We start from the raw sequence: 18729 nt of genomic DNA, 5'->3' as shown, positions 1-18729 counted from the left end.
CTGAAGAAGCCAGGATGCCTGGTCACCATAATGACTATCAAGGCTGTAGGGCAGTTGAGGAGCTCGATTCACATGAAGTCGGGCAATGGGTAAAAGAACATGGCAACCCTAAGCATGAAACAGCCAACTGACAAGGGTGCTGTCTGATAATTAAACCCCAAAAGACAAAAACAAATGAACAGAGGCAGAAGGTGCTTGTTCCAATAGCTACATTCCTTTGCTTATTTTTTAGACCTGAGCCAATGTCTTAGTCCAGCAACCTTTGCCTAGAGAACCCTTTCTAGAACAAGTTCCTGAAAAGAAAGGCTCCATAACCTTGCGGCAAATATATATTGTTATGATTATCCCAGTCTTTCCCAAAGCAGATCTATGAGCAATTTACTCAGGTGATTTTACATAGGCTCTACATTGGCCTAAGTTTGGAAACAAGCCATACACTGAAGGAGTTACAAGAAGGCTTTGATATTTGGAGACCCAAAACATTGCCATGGCCCCCTTTGCAGAGAAGGAGTTTTTATGGGCAAAATAATGCATAGAATCCTGGCTAAAGTCCAAATCATAGTGCACCCAGTGGGTAAGAATGAGATCCCAGAGGTCATGTCCCACATCCCTGAAAATATATTGGACTTGCTATTCTTGGCAGTCAGAGAAAACACCCACACTGGGTCCTTGTCCTATTAGTGCTAGTATAGTGAACAAGGCCAAATGCCAATCTCCAAAACTTCCCCCTTCCCATTCTGATCAAGATAATAAATCAAAGACAATATTGTGTCCCAGAGAAATGGCAAAGATTAATACTGCCGTTAAAGACACGCATTAAGCTCCAGTGGTGGCCCCTATTGTGTCTCCTTTTAATTCACAAGATTGGCCTGCCCAGAAAAAAATCAACTGTGAAGAATAATGGTATGTGCTGCAGACTTAACAAGTATTATTCCTGCTTACAGCTATTGGGCCTATGGTGGTACCAGTGCTGAAGCATATTAATAAATTCTCAGTTAAGAAGCATACAGCATTGATGTAGTGAATGGAACACTTTCTCTTCCCATCAGAAAACTGGATCAGAAACAGATCCCATCCTATGGGATGACATAAATATTCATTCCCAGTTCTGTCTTAAGGGTAGGGCATATTTCCTGCCATCTGCCATGATATAATCCAAAGATGTCTGGACTTGTGGCATATTTCCAGAACAGCACACTATTCCATTACATTGAAAACATCATGCTATTGGTTGCTGAACTAAAGTTTGGTTCATTGGTATGAACTAAAGGTTGCAAGCATACTGGAGAGCTTGTCAATACAGTTGGGCTTCAGAGGATGCTATGTTAACTCTCTGAAATTCAGAAGACTACATCTTCAGTAAAATTTCTAAGGGTCAAGTGTTTGCTGGAATATTTGTTGGAAGACTCCTTTCCAAGAAATGTATTTTTACATTTCCTGCATGCAGAGGCAATGACAGCCCTTGTTCCAGACTAGATTTTTAAGATTTTTTTTTTTCCTTTTTGCTTTTTAGGGCTGTGCCTGCGGCATATGGAGTTTCCCAGGCTAGGGGTCAAATCAGACTGCATCTGCTGGCCAACACCACAGCCACAGCAATGCCAGATCCGAACTGTGTATGTGACCTACACTACAGCTTATGGCAACGCTGGATCCTTAACCCACTGAGCGAGGCCAGGGATCTAACTTGCATCTTTGTGGATTCTATTTGGGTTCTTTAATGCTGAGCTTTGACAGGAACTCCACCAAGAATTTTCGTAAAATTATAAAATACAAAGAAAGAAAGTGTGTCATTACGAGTAAAAGGGTAGTTTTTATGTTTGTTTGCTTTTTGCTTTTTACTGCCCAGTATAATAAAAAGAATGCCTCCACCTGGCACAAAGTTCAGTCCTGTTATAAAATATCTGGGTCCCTAAGTTCAAGATTCCTCAGCTGTGGTGAAAACACTACATGTACAGCCTCCACCTGAGTTTTTCTGAACTGTCCCTGTGGCACTTGGACTGTTTTCTGTGGTGCAGAAATAACATCCTCTATATATGACTCAGTGATGTCCTGTCTTCTCCAAACATCCGTGCAGTTGTGGCAAGCTAACTGTAAGCTGGTACGAGTAAGATAAATCTCTGACCCTTCACAGATTCTCAATAGTTTTTGGTGAGGAGCATGGAATGATGTCAGAAACATAGCTTTGGAAGAGAAAGGATGAGGACTTTGCAGATCAAGATATGAAATATGGTATTGTAGGATATAGGAAGATTTCATGAATCTGGTCACAGGTGCTTTCACCCAAGTGGTAGGTAAGGAGGGGGTAGTTAGTGTCTCACACTATGCTCACAAGTAATGAATATCTATAGGCTGAGTAGTTAGAAAGGTGATTAAAAAATACCCTTCTAGTGATCTGGCTGCTTTTTATTCTTCTCTGTATGAGAAGGAGTGCTGTCATGGCAATGGGCCAATAAATTCTGTAGTCTCAGCCAAAAGTCAGTCTCAGCTGAAGCTGATGAAATCATAGGTGTCAGCAATAAGAATGTAGAGCCACCCCTTTGCTTCTATCCCATGGTAGCTTCTGGAAATTTTTGTCAGGAATGCTCTCCTCAATTGGCTACTCTGATTAACCTGGTCAATGGGCTGGGAACAAGTACATTCAAGTTGTCTCATAACACTTGCAAAAAAAGGCTGCCATCACCTGGACTTCAAATAGTAGAATGGGAGTTCCCGTTGTGGTGCAGTGGAAACGAATCCAACAAGGAACCATGAGGTTGCAGGTTTGACCCCTGGCCTCACTCAGTGGGTTAAGGATCCAGCATTGCCGTGAGCTGTGGTGTAGGCTGCAGATTTGGCTCAGATATGGCCTTGTTGTGGCTGCGGGCTAGGCCAGCAGCTACAGCTCCGATTAGACCCCTAGCCTGGGAACCTCCATATGCCATGGGTGTGGCCCTAAAAAGACAAAAAAAAAAAAAAGTCAAATATTAGAATGATGTTAATTGTCAGTATTGACCTCTTTCACCCTCTTTCTGGTTACTAGACCCAACCAGCTAAACAAATCCCATAAACCATTAGGTTCTAGCTTAGAATGCCAAGTGACTATCTACTCAAGGATATGTATTGATTCTCCACTTGATTCAAGGTATTCAGCCAAGTACAACAGGATATATTAGTGATTTCAGAAATCTAAATGACCTGCAAAAAACATGTTGGCCAATACTATGACTCATAATAAATCTCACCAGTGAGTTGGGGTTAGACTGAAAGTCCTCCATAATTAAGTTGGTGCCATTGATAACTTTAGTTAAAATAAGGGATGATATTCATATCACTTTTTCTAATAGGATGACTCCTAGGGTAGAGAAAACTGTTCAAGAGGTGTGTATAAAATATAAGTCATTTATTCCTTCAGGAAGCTTTACCTAATTGCCCCCACTGCATACAAGTATAAGCTTCCTGAGGAAAGGGATTTATGTTAGTTTCTCCACTGAAAAATGTGAACACCCAGAACATTATCTCATAAAGATCAGTCTTCAATATATAATCATTGATTGGATGTGTGTAACTATAATATTTGTTTACTAAAAGAACCAGGAAAATGTTTTACTTATTGGGAATGATATGGGAAAAAAAAATGGTCCTGGCCCCAAATTTCATCCAATTATACAGAAAGAGATTCGGAGTTCCCATTGTGGCACAGTGGAAACGAATCCCACTAGGAACCATGAGGTTGCGGGTTTGATCCCTACCTCACTCAGTGGGTTAAGGATCTAGCGTTGCCCTGAGCTGTGGTGTAGGTAAAAGACGTGGCTTGGATTTGGCATTGCTGTGGCTCTGGCGTAGGCCGGCAGCAACAGCTCCAATTAGACCCCTAGCCTGGGAACCTCCACTTGCTGCTGGTGCCGCCCTAAAAAAGGACAAAAGACAAAAAAAAAAAAAAAAAAAAGAGAGAGAGAGAGAGAGAGAAAGAAAGAGATCCACAGGAATTACTTGAATGGATACTAGAAAAAAAGAATAAAGTCCACTTTTGATTATGTTCCACTAATCTGGATTATGACATATAACATGTTACAGTGGTCATCATAAACCACAAACATTTACTAAGTATCTGGAATGTTTTATCACTTGACTGGTCGCTGGGAAACAAGTAAGTGTCATAAACTGATAATGGCTGAAAACCTTCAGTGAAGGAAGTTAGTACTGAGGGGCTAGGTTGAGAATAGAAACTTTTAAACAGAAGTATAATGGAAATTGGATGGATCATAACCAAAGTAAAAAATGTTTCTCAAGAGATAAGATAAATGAGAGATTCCCATTTCAAGAATGACAATAAGACAATGAAGTTGCATGTTAAACTGGAAAAAAAAAAAGTATCAAAATGACCCAAATAAAACTGGACCAAAGTTAAGAAGTATGATTTACTCTGAAAGGGCATTTATTACATTGCTAAATCTCATGGGTCTGAGCCTGTGGTCAGAGGTAAGGGCTGGCATATAATGTATTATTTTCCCACTCTTCATAAATGGATAACCCCAGGGTAAATTTTTAAATATGATGTACAGTGTATTCATTTGCTAGGGCTGCTGTAACAAAGTTTCACAAACTGAATAACTAATACAGTAGAAATGTGTGATCTCACAGATCTAGAGGCTAGAAGTCTGAAATTGAGGGATTGACAGGTAGAGTTGGTTCTCTCTTAAGGCTCTGTGAGGAAAGAAATTGTTGCAGGCTTCTAGCCTTGGCTTGTAGATGACCATCTGCTCCCTGTGTTTTTCCCTTTATTAACCCTCTTGGCATGGTTGTCTTTGTGTCCAGATTTTCCCTTAGTATAAAGACTCAGGCTATATTGGATAAGGGCCTACTCTCATGATTGCATTTTAACTAATTATATGTACAATGACCTTATTCCAAATAAAATCACGTGATGATGTACTGGGGTCCAGTGCTTTAAATAGTGAATTTTTGAGAGTAACAGGTCAATTCATAACAGATAGACTGGAGTTGAAAATCAAAGTCTAAACTTATTAGTCTAAACTGTAAAGTAATACTTTGGAATAGAAAAATCTATTAAATATGAAACTAGTGATATAACATGATCTTGAGCAAAGTTGGCAAGATCCTTGTAGGGTATCAGCAGACTGATACCATAGTCGCTACACTGTAATGGTGAAGAGAATGTTTTCAGTTAGATGGAAAAAAATTATAAAACCCCTATTCTTCTAATTCATTGCTATTTGACCTTAGAGAATTAATTTTACCTTTGAAACATGTTTCTTCATCTATACCTATGGCAATAACAACGGAATTTGCAAAGAAGTTTACTGTAAAAATGAAGTTATTTGATATTGGTAACATTCTTATTTCTGCCATTATTTTTGGTGTAGTTTGAAGCTATTGCTATTACTGCTGTTTGCACAACTGAAAATGTGGGTCACAATTCACTTTCACAAGCACTCGTAATATTTATAAACAATCTTGTACATAATCACCAAGATGACTACTTTTACATTTACACGTTGCATTCGTTTCCCACGGAGGCTGTAACAGAGCATCACGAGACAGGTCAGTAAAACAAGATAAACGTTTACCTCCCAATTCTGGAAGCCAGAAGTCCCATTAAGGTGCCAGCTTCCCTAAAAAATCTGGGGAGAATCCTTCCTTCCTTCTTCAACTTGTTATCTCTCGGATTCCTTGGTTCGTGGCCACATAACTCTGACTCCACCTTCACATGCCATTCTCTCTCTGTCCTCCTGTGCATCTTTCCTTTTCTTATAAAGATACCAGTTTAGAATTAGGGCTCATCCAAATCCAGTGTGAATTCATCTTTAGTGATGACATCAGCAAAGTCTCCATTTCCAAACATAGTAACATTTTGAAGTTCTAGATGAACATGAGTTTTGGGGGAATGCTGTACAACCCACCGCAGTCTGACATCTGGTCCTCCCCAAATCATGTCAATTATACATGCAAAATATATTTATCCTAATCCCAAATCTCCCCAAATCTTAATCCAGTCCAGTTTTAGCTCTAAATTCAAAATCTCATCCAAATATAATCAAAAAGCAGCAAATTTCATCATCTAAACCACCTAAATCAGGTATGACTGAGAATCTGCTTCTAATCCGTCCAGAAAGAACTTCCTCTATGTCTCCTGTGAAACTAGAAAAGAAGTTATCTGCTTCTCTAATACAATGGTGGAATAGGGATAAGGTAGATAACGCCTATTCCAAAAGGGAGAAAATGGAACCACTAAAGGAGTTACTGGTCCAAAATTCAGCAGAGCAAATTGTATTAGGTTTCAAGGCCTGAAAACAATGTGTGACTTAACATTCTGCCCTCTGAGCTCCTGAAAGTGACCTCATACTCTGGCTTGTGCACGTAGCAGAGGCTGTGCTCTTTCAGCCCTTGGTGCTGCGATAGCCCACCAACCTGAGCCAACCTTGGAGACACGCTTCCTAGTTTTGAATAACACGTTTGCAGCTGAGTACCCCTACCAGCTCATTTCCCACCTGTGGAATTCTGACAAAAACACTTTAAAATAGGCCCCGTGGAGTCTATTAAGATACGCAAACATCTGGGTGTCTGTCTTTGATGTTACAGCCAGTGATGCTCACCATCTAAACCTATTAATTAATTAGCAATTTCAAAATGGTGCTCTGGCTCTGTCATTCTTTATTATCTGGGAAACTTCCCCTCATCAACTGTTTTTGTAGTCGCACCTGATTAAAAAATAACACAGTATCTAACTTCCCTGAGAATGGATTTACACATTCTTTATTTTAATTACGCATGAATAGGTCTCTTGTTTGTTTTTTAATTAGCTTCTATACAATGCCAACTAATTCACTATAACAGACTGTCTGTCTGTACAGCTGTAAATAGTCCTACCAAATATGAGAGGCACAGCTTAGAAACCCTTAGAAACAGAGAACTGGAGATACACAGTGAAAAACTAAGAAACAGGATTTCAAATAAATTACTTGAGTCTTGAGTTCATTGTGGAATTCTTCCACCGCTTTTTTTTTTGTAAATTCAAATGTACTCTTTTCACCCTTTGGGCAATATGTTAAATACCTTCATTGTGAAATGCCTTCTCTAGGCTTAATATTTCTAATTTATATTCTATAAAATATATTGTTTTTATTCATGATGAAAGTGCTGAGAAAAAATTGATATAACCTATATCGGGTTGGGGAGAGCAAGTCAACTCTTTATAAGTAACGGGAATGATAAAAACTAACATAAGACAAGGAAGCAGGTTGTTCTCATTTTGACAGGTACTGTTAACATAATACGGTAACTGTTACTACTATTAAGTAGTCAATGAACTGTATGGTGTACAGAAAGAAAAAAATTTGATGAATAAAATAAATGCTATGCTTTTTTATATGTATTTGAGATGCTTATAAAAGAAAACAATAGAGTAAAATACATTTTTCTTTTTCATCTGAAATACGAGGGGAAAGGGATAACTCTAAGATAATTACGTGGATTGTATTTACTTCAAATTACCTCCAAAAAGAGAAAAACTACACTACTCTGTGCTCAACCCAATGTGGGGAGTGAGACAGTGAGACAAATGATCCTGCAAATCGGAATGGGTTGATGGTAAGGAAAAGAACGAAGACACAGCTGGAGGAGAAAGGAAATAGTTCAGTTGCATATAAGTGGTATCATTGCGTCCACATTTCTGTTTAATGAGGGACTTTCTTCCAAGACATTATTTTGGAAATACATTTTCATAGGTGAAAAAAGTACAGAGGGGCAACAGAACTATTAAAACAAGGCAACAGAGAATACCAAAGCTCTACAGGAGAAGGAAGCTAGCAAAGAATGAGCACATTGAGTGAAAATCCTGTGGGGGCACAGAGAAGCAGAAGAATGGGGAATATTCCAGTACGAAAATAAAACAGTGCAATAGGATTTTCACCAGGAACATGTGACTTTTGAAACAAATTGATGAACACTGTTTTACATATGGCATGTGAGTAAATTTAAAAACGGTGATGAACATGGCCTATAAAAGAGAAATCTCTGAGCAGATTGGCACCAGTCAAAATAGCCTGAGTCACACAGAAAGGGAGAAATTTAGATCAGGCTACAAGAGGGGCTGTCTCTAAGATATTCACAGTTATTTTCACTAGTTCCTTAATGAGACTTAACTGTGAAAGAGCTGAAGTCCTCTGAAGTAGTTTCTTGCATAATTTGGGATTTATTGTTTTGAATACATGGATTTCATTACAAAAGCTGTATTCCATTGTGTGGACTTATAACGTGTATATAAGAGAAGTCAGTTAAACAGATCTTCCAGGTACCTAGTACTTGGTTTAGATTCATTTGATTTCCTGGACCTGATGAATCTCAGTCATTGAAACGCATTCAAGAGCTTCGATAACCAGAACTGGTAAATCAGGAAAGGTATACCCTTTAGAGAATGTTGCCTCAACCATGCTGATTTCTGCTGGTGTGGGAATGGGTTGCTACATTTATAATAATACAAACCAGACACTTTAGTCACCTTCACAGATACTGTGTTCAAACCATAACATTTACAATGAGAAACAAAAAAAAAAAGTTAAGTTTCAGTGCCATTTCAAGCATTTTAAGCATTTTTTAAAATCTTAATCGTCAAATATAAATGTTGTAATAGTCCATTTTAAAGATGGGCAGACTGAGGCAAGGAGCGTTTAAGAGACTTGGCCAATGTCATTAACCTAAAAAGTGGAAGAGCTCTATTTAAAATTTAGTCTGATTCTAATGCTATGCTTTCTTCCTGCATTATAAACTATTTTTGAAAAAGCAAAATTAATGTCTAGCCTACCTTTTAAAAAAAAGTCAGTAAGAACTTTGAATGGAACATAGTCTATCTACCTACACATATGTATATACAAAGGATATGCATTAACATATACATTTTGTTGGTAACTAAACATTAATAGCATTTTATTGATAACTAAATGAATGTTGGATACCTTATACAAGGTCAGAACACTGGGAAATTCTGACTATGGAACCCAGTTATAAAGATTTCCACTTTCTGAGTCTGTCCCTAAAACCATGCTATTTAAAGAAAGTTCAAGTCTACTGAGATGCAATCAGCAAACCTAATAAGAAAATGTCATTCTTGCTCTCTTTCTCCCTGCTTTATTCTAAGAAATGTGTATCTATTTAGAAGTCTTGAATATATTTGTAAATATAAATATCTGCCATTTTAAACTAGTTAAATGTAAATAAAATAATAATTAACATCAGCTCTTTACTGACACCCTCTTTTTATTAATACCAAAACTATATATACATATATATATATTTTGTTTTGTTTTGTTTTGTTTTTTTGTCTTTTTAGGGATGCACCCCCTGGCATATGGAGGTTCCCAGGCTAGGGGTTGAATCAGAGCTACAGCTGCCGGCCTACGCCACAGCCACAGCAATGCCAGATCTGACCTGTGTCTGCAAACTACACCACAGCTCACGGCAACACCGGATCCTTAACCCACTGAGCGAAGCCAGGGATCAAACCTGCAACCTCGTGGTTCCTAGGTGGATTCATTTCCGCTGTGCCATGAGGGGAACTCCAAGACCAAAACTATATTAAGTCCTAGGAATTCTTAAATGAAAAAGAATTTCCTGGCCTAATGAAAGAAATGGAGAAAACTACAATTGGACTTGATAAGTGTGAACCATATGAGGGAGCTCCCCATAAATGAACACGCAGATAGAAAAATTGATTCTGGGAATCTGATGGAGAGTTTGCATTTTTAGAAAGAGATAATTTATTGAAGTGAAATTCACAAAACATAAAATCAACCGTTGTAAAGTAAATAATTGAGCGCTATTTTGTACATTCCCTACATGCAACCCGATGTTATGCAAACACTAGTTTCAAAGTATTTTCATCACTTCAAAAGTAAAATCCCTTAGCTGTGGAGCAGTTCCTCTCCACTCCCTTCTTACAACCCCCTGGAAACTAGCAACCAGTATTCCACGTGCATGGTGATGATTTTGCATTTGGGCTCTACAGATATGTTGTAATTTTTGTTTTTCCTGAAAGGATTCGATTAGATCCATAGAAAACATTTTAACATATCTATTAGAATGTCAGAGTTGTCTGCTTTGTAGACCAATGAGTGGATTGTTTAGGTTAAAATTGAGTTGTTTTTTTGTTTTTTTACATTAAACAGATTATAAACTTAATATATTGGGGACTGATTAATTATTTTTCACTGCAATGTTACCTTATGGAATATTCTTTAAATAACTGAGTTTAGTATCTGCAATTTAAAATTAAATCTGAAGTTTATGTTAGTCTCTACTAAGCTTCTAACACTAGCTTTACGTGGCAGAAAAAAAAATTGCTAAACTGTAATGATTTCTTCCTACTTTTATAGTACTTAAAATTTCTAGCAGACATGTGTCTTCTTTCTGGTAAATAATGAAAAAAAGGCAATTTTCATCACACTCTTTAGTCCAGTGATTCCAGCCTAAACTGGCAAACCCAAGCACTAAAAATAGAATAGCTTCTTTCACATTCAATAAGCTTCTACCATGTCTCATAAGTTGATACTAAAGCTTCATCTTTACTAAATATCCTAGTGATCTTAAACCTATTGGAAATGAAATGTTTAGTTGTACTAGGCATATGCCATTTCTTTATTTCTGTGATTCTGTGTGTGTGCAAGAATGATATTTTCTCTAAAAATAATTTATAAAATACCTTCTTTGAATTGTACATAGCATCCTATTAATTCCTTGATATTTTAGTCCCTACAATCATTTCTAAAATCCTATTTTTATGAATCACTTGTCAAAATTATGCAGCCTATTAAACACAAATATTTCACTTATTTATAACACATAAATGAAGTGACATAAAGGACATACTCACAAGAAACATAATAATAATTTCATAAGATAATTGTATAGTAATTTAATTAGTAGACACAAAAGACAAACCACAGTTTAAATCTCAGTAAATTATCCTGCTGTATAGCACTGGGAACTATATCTAGTCACTTATGATGGAGCATGATAATGTGAGAAAAAAGAATGTATATGTGTATGTGTAACTGGGTCATCTTGCTGTACAGTAGAAAATTGACAGAACACTATAAACTAGCTATAATGGAAAAAACAAAAATCATTACAAACGAAAAAAAAAAAAATCCCAGTAAATTATTTGTCCTGAGATTCTTCTGTATAGTTTCTTCATATCAAACTGGTAGTTGGAATGCATGTTGCATTTGTTAAAGCTTTACACCTCTGTTTTATGTTTTGAGGATTGATAGTCTGTTTCAGAATTGGAGACTAACTTCATTTAATTCTTTGGTTTACTTGATAAAAGCTCTCATTATAAACTATTGTTCTTCTCTAAGCACAAACTTAATTACAGAAAACATCTTATGGTAGGAGGCATTTAATTAACTAACCAACATGAAGAATAGTGTAAACTCAGGAATAAACAAGGATGAATAATTAGCATCCACAGTAACAGAAATATGTCTCCTAGATCTTGTACTAGTGATATGAGGCTCATATGATTGTCCTGCGTCAGTTCCTGCAGGAAATATCAATGCATTCTTGAGATTTTTTAGGCATGTTGGAGATAAATTATTTGTAATCTCTCTCTCTCTTTTTTTTTTTTTTTTTGGTCTTTTTAGGGCCACACCCACAGCATATAGAATTTTCCAGGCAATTGGTGCAATCAGAGCTGTAGCTGCTGGCCTATGCCACAGTCAAGGCAATGCCAGATCCGAGCCATGTCTGTGACCTATACCACAGCTCACAGCAACACCGCATCCTTAACCCACTAAACGTGACCAGGGATTGAACTGCATCCTCATGGATATTAGTTGGGTTCCTTACCACTGAGCCACAATGGTAACTCCTGTAATCCATTTTAATACGGTCACTTTATTCAGCAGACAGAAAAATACAGGAACTAAAGCAAGTTAGATACAGCAAGATCTGTCATTGGAAAATATAACTGAAACAGGCAAGAGTTAGTAAAGGGTCACACTTTGAGAATAACAAGAATCCACATACCTTGATTAGCTGTCCATTGGAAACCTCTCAGGAAGTAAGATCCTTAAATGCAATTTGGAATGGAGTTACCGACAAGATCAAGGTCTTCTTCAGAAGGCATCCAAACTACAAGATTAAATAAGCCTTAAACTTGATCATTGTACAGTGTTAAGAATGTGCTCAATGAGACATATAATAATTAAACAGTAAGGAAAAATGGAGGTGACACTTATGGAAACTAGAAAAGAGAGCTGAGTGACATTATATCTCAGTGCCTCCAGCTGACTTGTTAAAGAAAACAAAATATTGTATCTGGGAGTTTCCGTTGTGGTGCAGCGGAAACGAATCTGAGTAGTATCCATGAGGATACAGGTTCGACCCCTGGCCTTGCTCAGTGGGTTAAGGATCCAGCATTGCCATGAGCTATCGTGTAGGTCGCAGATGCAGCTTGAATCTGTGTTGCTGTGGCTGTGGTGTAGGCCAGTTGCTGTAGCTCTGATTCAACCCCTAGCTTGGGAACTTCCATATGTCGCAGGTGCAGCCCTAAAAAGCAGGAAAAAAAAAAAAAAAAAAAAGATATTGTATCTGCATGAATAGGAACATTCAAGTTGCTAGTGAAAATAACTAACCTCTAATGAAGGAAAGAGCTCTTTAGATTAGAATTAAATATTTCTCTTTCTTCTGTTTACTAAATTTCCCTGAAACTCAATGATTTAACGCAATAGGGAGACATATACTTAATACAAGGAACAATTGTGTACCTGCAAAAATTATTAACCATTTTACCTTTGGCCAAGAGTATTATAAAAATACTGCCTATGCATTATATTATACATAAAAATTGTAAAAAAGAATGTCATTTAACACAGCATTAATATTGCATATAACATGAGACAGTTATATGTAAAATAAAATTATATTTTAATGTCTACATGTATTCATTCTTTTATAAAAATTCCCAAGGTGATTACAGGAGCAATAAAAGTGAAGAAAAAACAATACTGAAACATGATTAAGAGTAAAAAAATGTATCTGGAACAAAAAATATCCTGCCCAGACTAGAAAAATTGGGAGAGAAGATGTCTAAGCTAATGGGAGAAATCTCTCTATAGTGAGGTAAAGTCTAACATTTGTCATGAGTGGATTTAGGTTTTGTAGGACTTACAATTTTTGTAGCCCTTTTTAAGAAAAAATTACAAAATTGAAAATAAAAAATTTTGACACAAGGTGAGCTTTTATTGAGTGAAGAAAATAAATCATAATAAACTGAATTTTAAAAGCTAGCAAATAACATAATCATCATTAAAACCAAAATAATTGTATGATGTTTTTATTGAGAAAGTATTTAATACAACTCTATGTTATAATAACCCTATATTTTGGCTGTATAAAAATGTTTTGAAATTTAATGTGCCATAGTGACAATGAGGATAAATTATACTTAGAAATATTAATTATTTGGGAGTTCCCCTTGAGGCTCAGTGGAAATGAATCTGACTAGTATCCGTGAGGATGCAGGTTCAATCCCTGGCCTTGCTCAGTGGGTTAAGGATCTGGGCATTGCTGGGAGCTGTGGTGTAGGTCACAGACATGGCTCAGATCCTGTGTTGCTGTGGCTGCTTGGTGTAGGTCAGTGGATGCAGCTCTGATTTGACCCCTAGCCTGGGAACCTCCAGATGAGTGGGTGTGGCCCTAAAAAGACACACACACACAAAGGAATTTTTAATTATTTGATAATAGAGAAATTTATTGTAGCTTCCTAATAGATACTAGCAACGTCATGATAAGGTATAATCAATATCATAACATGCTTAAAACTTTCCACACACACATGCATGCTGTCGAGATTGCTACAAGTTCATGGCTACAAGACAAGAATTCTGATCAATTTTTCATGGCTCTCAATTGGAAAAATAAAAGAGGAAAATGTACGGTTTGTTTATAATTATAAAGATTGCATAATGGGGGGTATTTAAAACAAGAGACCTTCTTTTATAGTGGCACCCAAGAGAATGTAATTCTATACTTACAATTTTATACAGCTAGTGATTGGAAGAATTTTCTACAGTCTAGTTCCTGGTGTAGGACAGTTAAAATCTTATTTTTTTCTTTATTATCTAGATGCTTTCAATATGTTTATGTTATTTTTTGAGGGGTGAGTTTGGCATCTTCATGATAAAAACTCAGGTGAATTGGCACTGTGTGGTCAGAAATATTCATAAATTGGAACAGCTAACAAAAATTTAAATACACCTTAAAAGGATTGTGAGGTATATACTTATATTCAACAGAACCCAAACTAAATAAAAAATAATGTCCTAAAGGCAATTTTCCTTTATTGAATCCGTCAAAGCGACATGGCCATTCTGACATCAATCAAGCAGAAGGACCATGGGGCAGAAGGGAATTCATGTTGAAAGAGATAGTGTAGTTACAAAGTCATGTTTACAGATTATATATATATGTATAATTACAAGGTCAATTCCAAGGCCTTCAAGGCACATTGAAGAGCTACAGAGACCACTTCCAACTCCGGGTTCCATGAGTAACTCTATTCTCCTTTGTTTATCCATCCATGGACTCAAGCCTGTGATATGTGTGGACATCACAGCACTTTGAAATAAGAACCATAGGAAACAATCAGGCTGCATTTCCTTCTCTATATTGTCAAATCTCTCTTTCTCTCTCTCTCTCCTTTGTGTCTTTCGTCCTTTCTCTCTCTTTCACTGTCGCCTCTCCCTCTCCCTCTCTGAACAGAAGCAGAGATGGATCAGGTACTTAACAAAAATATTTTAATGAAGAATAATTTTTGTCTTTTCATTTTATTCCCTAAACTACATCAATTTAGTACATGAGAAAAAGGAGCCGTTCATAAATTACCTGGTTTTCCAATCAAAAAAAAGAAAGTGATGCCTGCACACTATTCTGTTTCTTAAATAGAGAAATTTCTCAATGTGACAGTGTGAATGAGTTTTCTAAAACCCAACAAGAATGGCTGAAAAATGCTGGGTACACGCACAATGTTCATACTAATGTAATTCTAGATCGGATTTTGGAAATGATTCAGGGTAGAACTGAAAAAAAAGCTGTTAATGTAACATTAGTTTAAGAACAATTTGAATGGAGGCATTTTTTTTGCAAATAGATAGGAGTTTGATAAACAGACTGCTTACGATCTTTCTAAGAACTATTGTTCAAAAAAGTAAAGCTGGATGATTCATTTCTTATTGTACCAAGAATAAATCAAAATGGGAATGCATCCTTCTGTCTAAATTTTCAGAGTTTATAAAAAGAAAAATCTGTGCTTTTCAAATATCCAGCCCGCCAAGTCCATTGATTAGTAGGGTGAGAGATATACCTTCTAACCTGCAAAATAAATAAGGAATACTCTCTGACTACTGCAGCCACTCAGCGCCAATCTCTCTTATTTGCACTGAGGAGACAATAGTTCTGCTTACAATCGTAGGTATATGTGGAATGTGTGTGTGTTAAGTATTGATACACATACTACTTGCTATACCTAAAAATATAAGCATATGGACAATATACAAATATTCATATGACTAAAAGAGCCTACTATGTAAAATTTCCATTAGTTTATTTTTGAATCAATCAAGGATTCAGCCAAAAAAAAAGGTCTCTTTTAAACTGAAAATGGAAGTCATGGTACATCATTCTATCTAGTGTAATGTTTCTTAGTTTTCAAAAATGAAACAGGAAATAAAATACGTATTTTTTATATCACAAAATTTAATGAATCTAGTGCAAACATAAATCTTTGTAGTGGTCACTGTTTGATGCTATCTAATCATCAAGTGAATGTCTAATAGAATATAGTAATACATTTTCTAACATCGTTTGTCAGGAAAATGGCAGTGCTGTGGTCCAGAATCAGATATAAGCTGTGTAATTTATGTTCCATTACACAATGATCCACCTTCAAATATACATATTTTTTCCAGGAATTTGTATATACTTCTCTCTCCATGAACCTTTTTCTTACATATGAATCTTCAGAAGCCTTTCCCTTTGGAAGAATAAATATACCAGCAACATTTGGAGTTCCTGTAGTGGCTCAGCGGTAATGAACCCAACTAGTAACCTTGAGGTTGCGGGTTTGATCCCTGGCCTTGGCCTTGCTCAGTGGTTTAAGGATCTGGCATTGCCACGAAGTGTGGTATAGGTCACAGACACTGCTCGGATCCCACATTGCTGTGGCTCTGGTGTAGGCCAGCAGCTACAGCTCTGATTCAACCCCTATACAGCAAGTGCGGCCCTAAAAAGTCAAAAAAAAAAAAAAAAAAAAGAAAAGAAAAGAAAAATAAAGAAAATATACAAACAACATTAATTGGCACCAGGCTAACACTATGATTTATTTTGGCCAATATAAGGTTGGCAGAATAGCATGTACCAGTGACGAACAGGTTTGGGAGTCAGCTTTAAAACCTCTGGGTATCCTTTTTCTCTGCCAGAAGACTGACTGTGTTCCAGATAAGGCTGCTCTTCAACCTGCATCCTAGAGTGAAGTTGATGTGGAGCAGAGCCACTGCTGACCCATCACAGACAGATAATCAATAGAAAAGTGAACTTCCAGTATTTTAAGCCAATGTGGAGTTTTTGCATGATCTGTTGATAAGCCATAATTTTTCATAAACTTACATGATACGAAATTTTTGAAGGTTAGGATAAATTATAATTTTAGCAATAATTGGAATAATTTAAGTAGAAAACAGTGACTGAAGTTGATATTGCATTTCCTCAATATCATGGGATTTAAAACTCAAACTTGTCTTTAACTGTGCAACTAACCTTATAAATCGTCAAAAAAATGTGTGCATGTTCACCATAATAAATCCCACATGCTTTTCAAAGAATGAAACTCAAATAATCACTGTTTCATAGCCTAAGATGCCCTTGCCATATGGTAAGTGCAAATGTTTCCAAAGCAGCAAATGTTCTGTCAGGGAGTCTCACTGATGTTTTGATTGGATTGCTCTATTATCTGAACACATATGCCAAAGGAAAGCACCTGCACAATAAAGAGTGTACAGAAGCTGCCAGGCTGCAACAGAGGAAGGAAAGTACAGTATATGGCTGACAAGTTACCTGTCATCCTCAGATCTACTGAGTAGGGTGTGATGAATGCCTCTGCATATTCTCATGCTAACTTTTGTACACCGCAAAGAATCGTATGTCTTGGGAATCCAATAGAAAATTGGACTCCAGATAAGAAAACTAAGAACATTCAGGGTTTCTGCTACTGAGTCTCTTCTTAGGAGATATTAAAACATAACTGGGAGAAAAGAGCTGTCTGTTCTTTCTTTCATAATTTCTCTTTGGGCTTCCAAGATTCTGCAAATGGCATTACAAGATTTTAATGTAATTTATTCCAAGACTATCTATTGTTTTATATTTTTCTAAATGCAACAAAAAATATGAAGGCGAATTTGAGAATAGTGTTCCTCAAGATATGCTTATGATACTCTAATGGTAGATAAAGGTCATTATACATTTGTCCAAACTCATAGGATATACAATACCAAGAGTGAATCCTAATGTAAATAATGGTCTTTGGTTGATAATGATGTGTAGACACATGTTTATTGATTGTAACAAATGTAAAAAATAAAATAAAATAACCACAAATAGAAAAAGATATAATTGGTCATTATTATTTGGCTTTCTCAAATTTTAATTTTTTGAGCAGTGCTATAGAAAGTACATATACTGTGATAAATCATGGGTAAAATGATGACCTATATGCTGTCGTCCTACTCATATTATTATTCCAGTTGTTTCTATCACGAATGAAAGTGAAAGTAGGCATCCTTGAGATTTTAAGCACCTTTTTTTTAACTTAAATTTTTGTTCCCTGTCTCTACAGAGCAGAAGCTGGAGAACCAATTGAAAGTATACTTCTACTTTGTCATGAAAAATTCAAATTGCTTTACTATTTAATATATAAATACAATAAGAAATTTAAATTCTGCAACATCAACTGAAACTTTGCTCAATGCCAGACAAGCAGGTTGGCTCTGAAACATAACAGTAGCAACTTTATAATTCACTGTCTTTACATCTTCTCAGAATTAAACCAAAAAGAACATTTTTAAAAGTACATGCTTGATGTTGACTTAAGTATATGTCCTACATATTATAAAAATGATTCCAAGAATAGTCTGATATTTTTTACAAGGTACCTATAAAATAACAGGGGAAAGATACTCCCTCTCACTCTCTAATTCAATTATATCATAAAAACTCATTGTGTACTTCAAAAATAAATTAACTCAAGATGTTACTCAACACCCCATCTGCTATATTGCCTTAAATGCATTCCATGGAACCTGGATAACTTTAAGTGATTTTCCGTCAAAAGCCAAGGGCTGTTTTTTAATGTTCAACTTTGTTTCAGAAACGACCTCATAAACTCTTTGATGATTTTCTCTTCTTTTCTTTCTCTCTTTCTCTTCCTGTATGAAGGAAAAATATGCTGCAAAATGTTCTTACCTGCTGTCTTTTATGTAAATTACCTTTGATTGCAGTTTGAAACTTTTAAAGAAAAATGAAGCTCGTACCATTTTCACAATGCAAGAAGATGTTTTTAGAAGAAAAAGTGAAAATACCCCAAATTGATTCTCTCTTTTATTTTCTTGTACTTTCTGTTATTCATTATTTTATGTAAAAAAAAGTATTGTGCAAAAAAATTAAATACATTGTTTGAAATGC

At 36.2% G+C, this 18729-nt stretch overlaps 1 long non-coding RNA gene across 1 annotated transcript in view; it reads right to left on the bottom strand.

Annotated features, from left to right (window-relative positions):
- Positions 1-13719: 13719 nt before the first annotated feature.
- The window catches only part of LOC146395465 (uncharacterized), a 134470-nt gene continuing 129460 nt past the window's right edge, over positions 13720-18729 (bottom strand). Inside the window, exon 3 of the long non-coding RNA XR_014831627.1 lies at positions 13720-16276. This is a non-coding gene — a long non-coding RNA (uncharacterized LOC146395465). The remainder of the gene's footprint in view (positions 16277-18729) is intronic.

Source organism: Sus scrofa, chromosome 16, assembly GCF_054392235.1.
Source record: "Sus scrofa isolate SSC_HxYL_T2T_F1_AM1 chromosome 16, Sscrofa_HxYL_maternal_Yorkshire_Landrace_v2.0, whole genome shotgun sequence".
In the NCBI taxonomy this organism is placed as follows: domain Eukaryota; kingdom Metazoa; phylum Chordata; class Mammalia; order Artiodactyla; family Suidae; genus Sus; species Sus scrofa.
The sequence above is the reverse complement of the archived record's forward strand: the minus strand, read 5'-3'. Positions and strand labels throughout refer to the sequence as shown.